The 11,813-nt window shown below is 39.0% G+C and overlaps 1 non-coding gene across 1 annotated transcript; it reads left to right on the top strand.

Annotated features, from left to right (window-relative positions):
* The first annotated feature begins 1,800 nt into the window (after positions 1–1,800).
* On the top strand, positions 1,801–1,907 carry LOC131219690 (small nucleolar RNA R71). The gene has a single exon (XR_009158336.1). It is a non-coding gene; the product is annotated as a small nucleolar RNA R71 (small nucleolar RNA).
* Positions 1,908–11,813: the final 9,906 nt, after the last annotated feature.

Raw genomic sequence — 11,813 nt, 5'->3', positions numbered from 1 at the left:
TTAGAAGTAGGTCATTTCGGATACATAAACCGAATGTTTATTTTACATGTGATTGGTCTGTTCTTCGACTAGTCCTAGGTCTTCTTCGACTAGTCCTAGACTTGCTTCGACCAGTCTAAGAAATTCCTCGATCAGTCGTGAGTTTGTTACAAATTTCGGATGAAATCTGTTAGGCTTCGACTAGTCCAGGAATCTGTTCGACCAGTCGTAGGAACAGTGTCGACTGCATCTTCGACCAGTCGAACTTCTTCGACTCGAATTCCAGCGAAGTTATTCAGGACCTACGACCAGTCGAAGGAAACCTACGACCAGTCATAGGAGCGCTTCGACCAGTCGTAGAACCGTCAGAGCATATCCCGCCGGATTTTTCAAATATCTGTTGTTACTTCGACTAGTCGAAGAGCTCTCTAGACCAGTCGAAGACACGATCTTCTCACCTATAAATAGTGCACGAATCTCAGAAGAAATCATTGAATTAATTAATCTATTCAAGCCAATCTTCGTCGAACTTCTGAGAGATAATTCTGTGCTCCATCTAAGCTAAGTGTGCTTATTTAATATTCTCTTTCCTTAGCTTTATTTTAATTGATTTTGTTTCTGCTATTCCAATCTGATTTGATAAGAGGAATTATTATTCCCTTTCTTTGGAATCAAAATCAATTAAGGCAAGCCCTATTTGGTTTAATTTAAAATCTATTAGAATTAGAACCATTGTAATTGAGTACTGGACATTGAACTTGGACATTCAATTATCTACTCTGATTTGGTTCTACCGGGCTGCTACATCGAAGGAGATAATCAGGTATTTTACATTTAATTGTAAATTCCTTTTTATTTTGATTTCTTTCAAGATTTGCCAGAAAAATCTTGTTGTATTGGTTATCTGAGGAGAGCCAGGAAAACTCAGAAGGGGGGTTTTTTTAATTGTGTAAGCCCACAGACAAAGACACAATTGTGAAGGTCTTGGGTGAACATGGGAAAACCTATTTTGTTAGTAAACGCTAATATCCCCTGTGTGAGGATATTAGGAGTGGAGTAGCATTTTGTGTGGCTGTTGTTTAACAGTTGGTGAACACACAGGCGAACCACTATAAACCCTTGTGTTGTGGTTGATTAATTTATTCTTCTAATCTTTAATTATTTCTTTTGTGGGATGTATGTATGGTGGTGAATGTTGTAATCATTTAATTCAAGCATTGTGAGAATGTTGTAATAGTTTAGAATTTATTTTCTGCTATTTCTTTTTCAGCTTGATTTACAATTTCTTTTGAAAGTTGTTCCAGCAAGGTTGCCCTGCCATTTTTATGGTGTATGGCTGTCCCTAGAACAATACATTTTTTATTACAAGTTATTTCAATTCAGTTTGTATTTAATTTTGTATTCCTCTTCGATTTGAGATTTGATACAAAGACCTTTCTAGAAATAAGGTTGTCCTACCATAAACTCTGGTTTTTGGTGTAAGGTTGTCCTTAGAATAACATTTGTATCAACCTCTCAAGATCTGAATTTTGAGGTTATTTTTCTTTCCTGCATTGTGATTTGCTTTGGCTATCATTTTCTTTTTAATTCCGCTGTTATAAGTTTTATTTGGCATTGTCCTATTCACCCCCCCTCTAGGACATATAGCTTGGCCTTTTCATGATGTCCCATGATTGTTCGATTTCAGCGAGTTTGTCAAAGTAATCTCATACCTCATCGACATTCTTGCTCATGAATTCCCCATTGCACATCATCTCAACGAATTGGCGCATGGAAGATGTCAGTCTATCATGGAGGAAAGTTGTTATATGCTACGTTTCAAAATCGTGTTGTGGGCATGAACTGACAAGATCCTTGAACCACTCCCAAAATTGAAAGAATGTTTCATCTTCCTTTTGGGCAAAGTTCATGATCGACTTCCTGATGGTGTTCGTCTTATGGTACGGAAAGAAATCTTTTATAAACTCCCCCATCATGTCATTCCATGTGCCAATAGATCGCAGATGTAATGAGTGCACCACGTCTTAGCTTTCTCTTTCAAGGAGAAAGTAAAGAGTTTCAGCCTGACTGTGTCTTCAAACATGTTCAGAAAGTATAAAGTGGTTATAACCTCATCAAACTCTTACAAGTGCAGGTATGGACTTTCAGATTCAAGTCCAAGGAACTTTGGAAGGAGTTAAATCACTCCAGGCTTGATGTCCATTTTTCCTATATTTCCTGGAAAAACCATGCATGAGGGCATGCTCACCCTTATTGGTTGTAGATAATCTCGTAAAGTACGAGGTGAGGGTGCGTGATGCACCTCATTCTCATCATGGACTTCCTCAACCATAGGTTGAGGTAGATTTGGAGGTTGATTGGCTAGTTAATTGGTAGCCATAACTTCAATTAACTCTGTGGATCTCGAGTGGTGTCTAATCCTGTGATGGAAAGATAACCCCTCAACCAATCCTCCTTCACTCAAAAGACATTGAGTGTTGTCACAGACCCACTTGGGCATGAAACACTCTCAGCCCTCAATTAAAGATTCTAACCTAAACTTAAAAGAAAGAAGGGAAATAAAAATCTAGAAATTGAAAGAAGGAGGGAATTAAAAAGAAGTTACCAAATTAGAAGTTCCTAAATTAAGATCCTGCAAAACAAAACAAAACAATCAGTTTTTAAAACAAAAATTCTAAAATTAGATAGTTTCTAAAAATGAAAAATAAAAAAGTTTCTAAAAAGAGGAAAAGTTAGTTTCTAAAATCAAATTAAGAAAGTTTCTAAACCTAGAATTAGAAAGTAGTTTCTAAAAACAGAAATGGAAAATTTCTCAACCTAGAATTAGAAATCTTAGTTTCTAAAATAATTCAAAAAAAAAACCGTAAACTAAAAATAAAAAAATGGAAAAACCCTAATCATAACCCAATTCCAAAACTAGCTAATCTCAGAAAAACACAACCGTTAATCCCCGGCAACAGCACCAAAAACTTGTTCACAACCCCAAGTGTAGGGTCGCGATGTAGTAATAATCTCGGTGAGACCGAGGTCATATCCACAGAAACTAATCTCGTGAGTAATTCTAAAAGTAACTAGAACTAGAACTAGAACTAGAAGAAGATGTAAATCCAAAACTAAAGTAATTGAGAGAGTAATTGTGATAAAAGTAATTAAAACTTAGGAATTTAAAGGTGGGAACTAGGGTTTCCAACGATCCACTTGTAGAGATCAGGGAGATCTATGCTTGATTCAAGGACACAACTGGAATCAGAGTCTCATCTTATCCAATTGAAAGATATCTCAGTAAAACCAAATCTGAACTTCCTTTGACCTAATTCTTAATGGATGAGAGGTATGAGAACTAGAAGTTATCACAAAACCATGCCTAGGAGACAAGGCAAACAACAGAATTTACCAATCCTATAACAAATCATAAGAGAATTGGAAAGATTAGGTAGGATTCCATTCCCCAACCATGCCCATGGGACAATGGTGAACAAAAAGATTTCCCAATTCCACAATCTCAATACATGAAAAGAACATACTGAAAGCTATCACAGATCTATTGTAATTTGAGTCACAATATACCATTAAAAACTGAAAGTATTTCTTAAATATCAAACAAGTATCAAAGATAGTACAACTTAAACATGAATCAAAGCAATAGAAAACATCCCATCATGCTACAAACTTCACCTCTCAGCCCTAGCTAAGAGGTTTAGCCAACCATAGACATGATTGAACTAAAATCTCTTAAGAAAAGTATAAAAACAACTAAGGAAAAGGAAGAAAAACTCTTGACAACGGCTTCTCCATGCTTTTGGTCCACTTCTCAAACCCCTAGAAGATGCCTAGAACATCCCAAGGACTCCTATTTATAGTTTTGCAACTCCAACTTTCGCACCGAGTTGGAAAAATCAAGAAACTACTTCAAATTTTCACAATTCATGTGCTGTCTGTGTAACCTTAGACTGGTTGAAGGCCACTTTCGATTGGTCGAGGGTTTCCTTCGACTGGTTGAGGATACCAAGAATTAAAGGATTTTGATCACTGGAGTTCGAGTCGAGGAATCTTCGACTGGTCAAGCAGGATCCTTCGGCTGGTCGAGGATGGGCTTAGACTAGTCAAAGGATGCCGATTTTTAGGGTTCCTTTTCTTTACTTCAAGTCTTCAATTCTCTTCATTATTCACTTGGTTTTCTTGGATCTTTGGCATGTGAATTCTTCATTTTTGGTCTCATAAGATCCATCCTTGCTTTGGTGATTCTTGACCATTAAATCCATGCTTTTAGCATCCTTTTCAATCTAAGCCCTTAAATTTACCTTGCAATACAAACATGATTAAAATAAAACATTAAGCATTATCATGTTCATAAAACCAAGTAATAAATGGGGTCGAATATGCTTTGACCCTCTACACAAGGCTACTCACAAATTGAGGGCATTGATTTTGATGAGACATTTGCCCTCGTAGGTAGCCTTAGGTCCATAAGAATTCTCATGTCTGTTGCATGTGCGTTAAATTTTAAATTATTCCAAATGGATGTCAAAAGTGTCTTCCTCATAGTGTACTTGAGGAAGAAGTATATGTTGAACAACCAAAAGGATTTCTGGATCCTAAGTATCCTCAACACGTATAAAAATTGAGTTACACACTTTATGGACTAAAGCAAGCACCCCAAGCATGGTACAAGCGCTTGACACAATTTTTACTAGATCACCATTTTTGTAGGGGAAGTGTTGATAAAACACCATTTATGCAAAAATATTGGGAATATCTTGCTCATTGCCCAAATTTACGTGGATGACATAGTCTTTAGATCCACTTGTGAAGATGTTGTTCATGAATTCGCTAAATTGATGAAATCTGAATTCGAGATGAGCATGGTTGGTGAGCTAAAAAAAAATTTTAGGATTGCAAGTGAAACAATTGGCAAATGGTATATCTGTATGTTAGTCCAAATATGTAAGAGATTTGATAAAGAGATTTGGACTTGACTTTAGCCACACTTAGAATACTCCCATGAGCACCACTCTCAAACTTTCTAAAGATGTCAATGGGAAGAGTGTGGATTAACACTTGTATCGCAGTATGATAGGCAGCTTACTCTACCTAACCGCAAATCGGCCTGACATTGCTTTTAGTGTTGGTGCATGTGCTAGATTTCAGGCCAATCCTAAAGAATCTCATATATCCACGCTAAAAAGAATTATACGATTTGTGGCTGGGACTACTGACTTTGGGTTATGGTACCCATTTGACACATCTACCATCATTGATGGGTACTCAGATGCCGATTGGGCCGGGAACATTGATGATCATAAGTCCACTAGTGGAGGTTGTTTCTATATTGAAAATTGTCTTGTATCATGGCACAACAAAAAGAAAAACTTAATTTCATTGTCTACTGCTGAAACCAAATACATTGCAACTGGTAGTTGTTGCGCACAGCTTCTATGGATGAAGCAAATGTTTATGGATTATGGCATTAAGCAATCTACAATGACACTTTTTTGTAACAATACAAGTGCCATCAATATCTCAAAAAATCCAGTTCAACATTCTCGAACAAAGAACATAGATATCCGACATCACTTTATACGTAAACTTGTCAAGGAAAACATTACCATGCTCTAATACGTGCCTACTGAGCAACAATTGGCCGATATATTGACAAAACCATTAGATGCCAACAGTTTTAAGGATCTCCAAAAATCTATTGGAGTTTGTGTGATTTAACATTACTTTGGGGTCCACTGCTTTTAACTGTCATAATTGAGGAATCTTAGCCTTGGTATTATTATTCTTTTGAACATATATGTATATTCAATTTTGATCCTTGAGTTTTTATTTTTGACATATATGTTATCCATTTTGGTGTCTTTTGGATGTACAAAATACTTATGAAAGATATATACTTGTACATCATCCTGGAAATACTTATAAATATCTCCTTTAAGTACCTTCGATAGCACCAAAGTGACTATCAGTGGTATAGAAATGGCATGGCCATGCCTATATAAGTCGGTTCTCTAAACAGCCCCTTTTTTACCTAACTTTTTTACGGTTTCCCTTAACCTTTGGTTGGAGGTTTCCCTATAAAACTCGACTATTTCCAAGGCATTCCTCAGGTATTTTCCTCTGTCTATTCATTTCCTAATAGGTCCTTTGCTCCGCCCTTGTCGTCTCTACCCCATTTTCTTTATGGAAGGTCAAGAATATACTCCTCCAAGGGAGGACGCACCAAAAAGAAACATGATAGGGGTGAATCTTCCAGCACCAAGTCCAAACAATGTGCCCCAAAATGAAGTCACAATATTTGTCAAAATACTCAACCTTTCGGTTCCCAAGAAGATCCTTCTCCTACTTTGAGTCCCATCACGACCCAATTTGCTTCTAGGAAAATCATCTATGAACGAAATGTTGATACTACATGTCTCACAACCTACAATATCTAAGATATCCTTCACAACCGTGGTTGAGATCCCATTTTGTCTCTTGGAGGGGAAGTGGATGTAAACCTAGTCAAAACCCTTTTGTCTCATTGCACACAATCTGAAGACCATGACTCCCTTGCCATTACGGTCAACTATCGTGGGAGAACTTTTCGTATTACCCTTGCCAGGATAGCTTCCTTGTAAGGCCCGTATCCTAGTCTATCCTATTCCATAGACTCTTACGATCCTCCCCGTCGAATTCTGGCAACACGCGACCTGTAATCAGTCTTTGCAAATGACCCTAAGTCGTATCCCGTAAATCTGAGTCGACTTGACCTGAGACTTGTACCATTACGACCGCACTGTCGTCGCGATTCCAATGCTGCATCTTGCGCACCGATGCGATACCCAGGCCAGGAGATGTGGGTCCGCATTTATCTTGAAGAAGCACCGCGCATTTGCAATCCTGAGAGAATCTCTACAACCCATCCCATCAATCAATCAAGTTGGCCCATCTCTAACCAATGATTTCTTTCTCCCCAAGACAACCAACTCACTTAAGTTAGCTCTCAAGTCAAGTACATTCATCACCCACCCATCACCTCTCTCTTACAACCACTCCCATCTCTAGCCCTACTGATTTGTTCGTGTTGTCGATGTCCGAGTTTGATGTCATCCTGGGCATGGATTGGCTCACCGAGTATTACGCCATATTAGACTACTCCGTGAGGACAATCACATTCTGTATACCCGACGTGCCGTAGTTCCAGTTCGTTGCCGAGCCCAGAGGAGAGCAGCTTTCCTGCTTGTTGTCATGTGCCATTGAGGAGTCAGTTACTCTGAGTATCAACCAGCCACCGATCGTTTGTGGTTTTCCCAATGTGTTCCAAGAGATTCTGGGGTCACCACCTCATCGGCACACTAAGTTCTAGATTGATTTTGTGCCCGGTACCGCGTCTATTTCGAAGGCCCCGTATCATATGACACCGTTGGAGTTGCGAGAACTGTAGAAGAAGTTGGATGAGTTACGCAAGTTAGGCTTTATCCATCCGAGCAGTTCGCCACAGGGAGCGCTGGTACTCTTCGTAAAGAAGAAGGATGGCTCGTTGAGGCTTTGCCTAGATTAGGTCACAATTAAGAACAAGTACCCGCTCCCGAGGATTGATGATTTATTTGATCAGCTGCAGGAGGCGCAGTTCTTTTCGAAAATAGACTTGCAATCCAGTTATTATCAAGTTCGGGTCTGAGAGGAGGATATCCCGAAGATAGCATTCATGATGTGCTATGGTGATTTTGAGTTCTAGGTCATGTCCTTCGGACTGACCAATGTGCCCGCAGTATTCATGCAGTTGATGAACGAGGTCTTTCATCCGTATCTCGATCAGTTTGTTGTGGTGTTCATTGACGACATTCTAATATATTCGAGGACCAGTGAGGAGCATGAGCGGCATCTGAAGATTACTTTGCAGACCCTCTGTGTACATCAGCTTTACGCAAAGCTAGAGAAGTGTGAGTTCTAGTAGAAGGAGGTGAAGTTCCTTGGTCATGTGGTGATAAGGTCGGGCATCACAATGGACCCCTCAAAGATAGATGTCGTGCGTCAGTGGGGCAAGCCCACGAATGCGTCTGAGATCTGTAGTTTCCTTGGTTTGGTGGGCTACTACTGACGTTTTATTGAGGGAGTCTCCCGTATAGCAGCCCCGTTGACCGGGTTGACCCGAAAGGGTGCCAAGTTCATTTGGAGCGACGCTTGTGAGCAAGCGTTTGTGGAGCTGAAGGACCGCCTCACATACGCTCCTGTCCTCACTCTTCCCTCTGGGAGTGATGGATTTGTTGTATTTACCGATGCCTCACGAGTTGGCTTAGGTGTTGTCCTGATGCATCACTAGAAGCCGGTGGCTTATGTGTCTCGCCAACTCAAGGTCCATGAGTTGAACTACCCCACGCATGATTTGGAGCTAGCAGTAGTTGTCTTCACATTAAAGGTGTGGAGGCACTATCTCTATGGTGTTGGTTCGATCTCTTCTCCGACCACAAGACCTTGAAGTATCTATTCTTTCAGTCCGAGTTGAACATGAGGTAGAGGCGTTGGATGGAGCTCCTGAAGGACTATAATTTTGATCTTCAGTACCACCCGGGCAATGTGAACATGGTGGATGCCCTCAGCCTCAACCATAAGGCCTGGTGGCACACATGATGATTCAAGAGTGGAAGATGCTTGAGGATGTGTCAGCATTCAACTTTGAGATCGTCATGCAGTCCTCTATTGTGCAGTTATCGAGCCTGTCGATTTAACCCTCTCTTATTGCAAGGGTGATTGAGGCTCAGCCGGCAGATGAGTCAGTGCAGGGTTATCGGGCAGAGGCAGCATCTAAGAGTCAGTCAAATTGGCAGATTGGTTATGATGGTGAACTTCGCTTCAGAGGCCGATTATGTGTCCCAAATATTCTTGAGTTGCGCAGATATTCCCAAGAAGATCCTTCTCCTCCTTTGAGTCCCATCGCGGCCTGATTTGCTTCTAAGAAAATCATTTGTGAATAGAATGTCGATACAACATGTCTCATAGCGTATAATGTCTATGATATCCTTCACAACCATGGTTAGGATCTGAAAAGGCCAACCTATATGTCCTAGAGGGGGGGTGAATAGGACAATGCCAAATAAAAAAAATAACAGCGGAATTAAATAGAATATGATAGCCAAAGAAATTCACAAAGTAGGAAAGTAAAACAACCTCAAAATTCAGATCTTGAGAGGTTGATACAAATGTTGTTCTAAGGACAACCTTACATCAAAAACCAGAGTTTATGGTAGGACAACCTTATTTCTAGAAAGATCTTTGTATCAAGTCTCAAACCGAAGAGGAATACAAAAATAAATACAAAAGGAATTGAAATAAATTGCAATAAAAAAATGTATTGTTCTAGGGACAGCCATACACCATAAAACTGGCAAGGCAACCTTGCTGGAACAACTTTCAAATGAAATTGAAAATCAAGCTGATAAAGGAATAGCTGAAAATAAATTCTAAACTATTACAAAATTCTCACAATGCTTGAATTAAATGATTACAACATTCACCACCATACATACATCCCACAAAAGAATAATTAAAAATTAGAAGTATAAATCAATCAACCACAACACAAGGGTTTATAGTGGTTCGCCTGTGTGTTCACCAACTGTTAAACAACAGCCACCAAAATGCTACTCCACTCCTAATATCCTCACACAGGGGATATTAGCGTTCACTAACAAATAGGTTTTCCTAGGTTCACCCAAAACCTTTACAATTGTGTCTTTGTATGTGGGCTGACACAATTAAAAAACCCCACTTCTGAGTTTTCCTGGCTCTCCTCAGATAACCAATATAACAAGATTTTTCTAGCAAATCTTGAAAGAAACCAAAACAAAAAGGAATTTACAATTAAATGTAAAATACCTGATTATCTCCTTCGATGTAGCAGCCCGGTAGATCCAAATCAGAGTAGATGATTGAATGTCCAAGTTTAATGTCCAGTACTCAATTACAATGGTTCTAATTCTAATAGATTTTAAATTAAACCGAATAGGGCTTGCCTTAATTGATTTTGATTCCAAAGAAAAGGAATAACAATTCCTCTTATCAAATTAGATTGGAATAGCAGAAACAAAATCAATTAAATAAAGCTAAGGAAAGAGAATATTAAATAAGCACACTTAGCTTAGATGGAGCACAGAATTATCTCTCAGAAGTTCGACGAAGATTGGCTTAAATGGATTAATTAATTCGATGATTTCTTCTGAGATTCGTGCACTATTTATAGGTGAGCAGATCGGGTCTTCGACTGGTCTAGAGTGCTCTTCGACTAGTCGAAGCACTAACAGATATTTGAAAAATCCGGCGGGATATGCTTTGACCGTTCTACGACTGGTCGAAGGTCTCCTACGACTGGTCGTAGGTCACCTATGACTGGTTGTAAGTTTCCTTCGACTGGTCGTAGGTCCTGAAAAACTTCGCTGGATTTCGAGTCGAAGATGTTTGACTGGTCGAAGATGCAGTCGACACTGTTCCTACGACTGGTCGAACAATTTCCTGGACTAGTCGAAGCCTAACAGATTTCATCCGGAATTTTTAACAAACTCACGACAGATCGAGGAATTTCTTAGACTGGTCGAAGCAAGTCTAAGACTAGTCGAAGAAGGCCTAGGACTAGTCGAAGAACAGACCAATCACATGTAAAATAACATTCGACTTATGTATCCGAAATGACCTACTTCTAAGGTCAACCTATGGTCAGTCAAACCTCAATCATGAAGTAAAGGACATTGAAACATTCGGAGCTAGTGACCTTGAAGAATGAGCCTTGAAGTCTTGATGTAGATCAATCTTGAAATCTTAATGTAGCTCAATCTTGAAAGGATCTTGAGTTCTTTACCAACTGCCTTGTACTCTTCTTGAAGTCTTGTCTTGTGAGCTTTACTTGTTGTGAGCTTAACTTGTTCATGAATGTTGATCCTTAAGAGAGCTTCACTTATGCAAGTTATATATAACATAACAGTGATTTTGGCACCACAAATTTAACAACAGACAGAGATATAAACTAAAGCACTTACAATCTCCCCCTTTGTCAAATTTGTGACAAAACACATAACCAAGATAAACAAAAAGTAAAACAACTAGTTAATACCTGCAAATCAATATTCAATATTCAATATTCAACTTTCAACCAACCAGTTTCAACATTCAACCAGTTTCATTCAACAAGATCAAACATATACTCCCCCTGACTCCCCCTGAGTAACATAACCAATGCTACTCCTCTCACAATCACATTAAGAACAAACCATTCTCCCCCTTTTTGTCACAATATGACAAAGGAGAACTAAATAAAGGAATTCATGAGAGTAAACATGAGGAGGTAAGAGAGTATAGCAAAAGAATGATAGAGATACTCAGCATAGCATCACATAGAATAAATATCCAGATAAAACATAAATAGAATCCAACTCAAAATCAGTCAATCAAGTGCTAAGTTATAAAGTTATTACAGACCAGAAGTCTCATAAAAACTATTCAGAACCAGAACTTGATAACGGAGCAGGAATAGAGGGATCAAGTTGGTGCATGCTTTTGTTCAAGCGCCTAAGATATTTGCGCTTGTACTTAAATTACAAACCATGAGCAACAAACATGTTTTCCAACTTTGCATTTATATTCTCAACTTTACCCTCTAATGCACTCAGATGTGCATCAACATCAGATGGTACAAAATCTGGATCATTTGCTGAGTCAGAATCCAGTTCCTCAAAAATGTCATCTATATTAATGTCATCACCAGCTTCTTTATGACCACCACCACCTTGTTCAGGAAGCAGATCCAACTTCATCTTATTGATATTAGTATTGTTGAAGATCAAATGATGGATTGGTGCCTC

This window comes from Magnolia sinica, chromosome 11, assembly GCF_029962835.1.
Source record: "Magnolia sinica isolate HGM2019 chromosome 11, MsV1, whole genome shotgun sequence".
NCBI lineage: Eukaryota > Viridiplantae > Streptophyta > Magnoliopsida > Magnoliales > Magnoliaceae > Magnolia > Magnolia sinica.
Note: the sequence above shows the minus strand (reverse complement) of the source record. Positions and strands in the feature narration are given on the sequence as shown.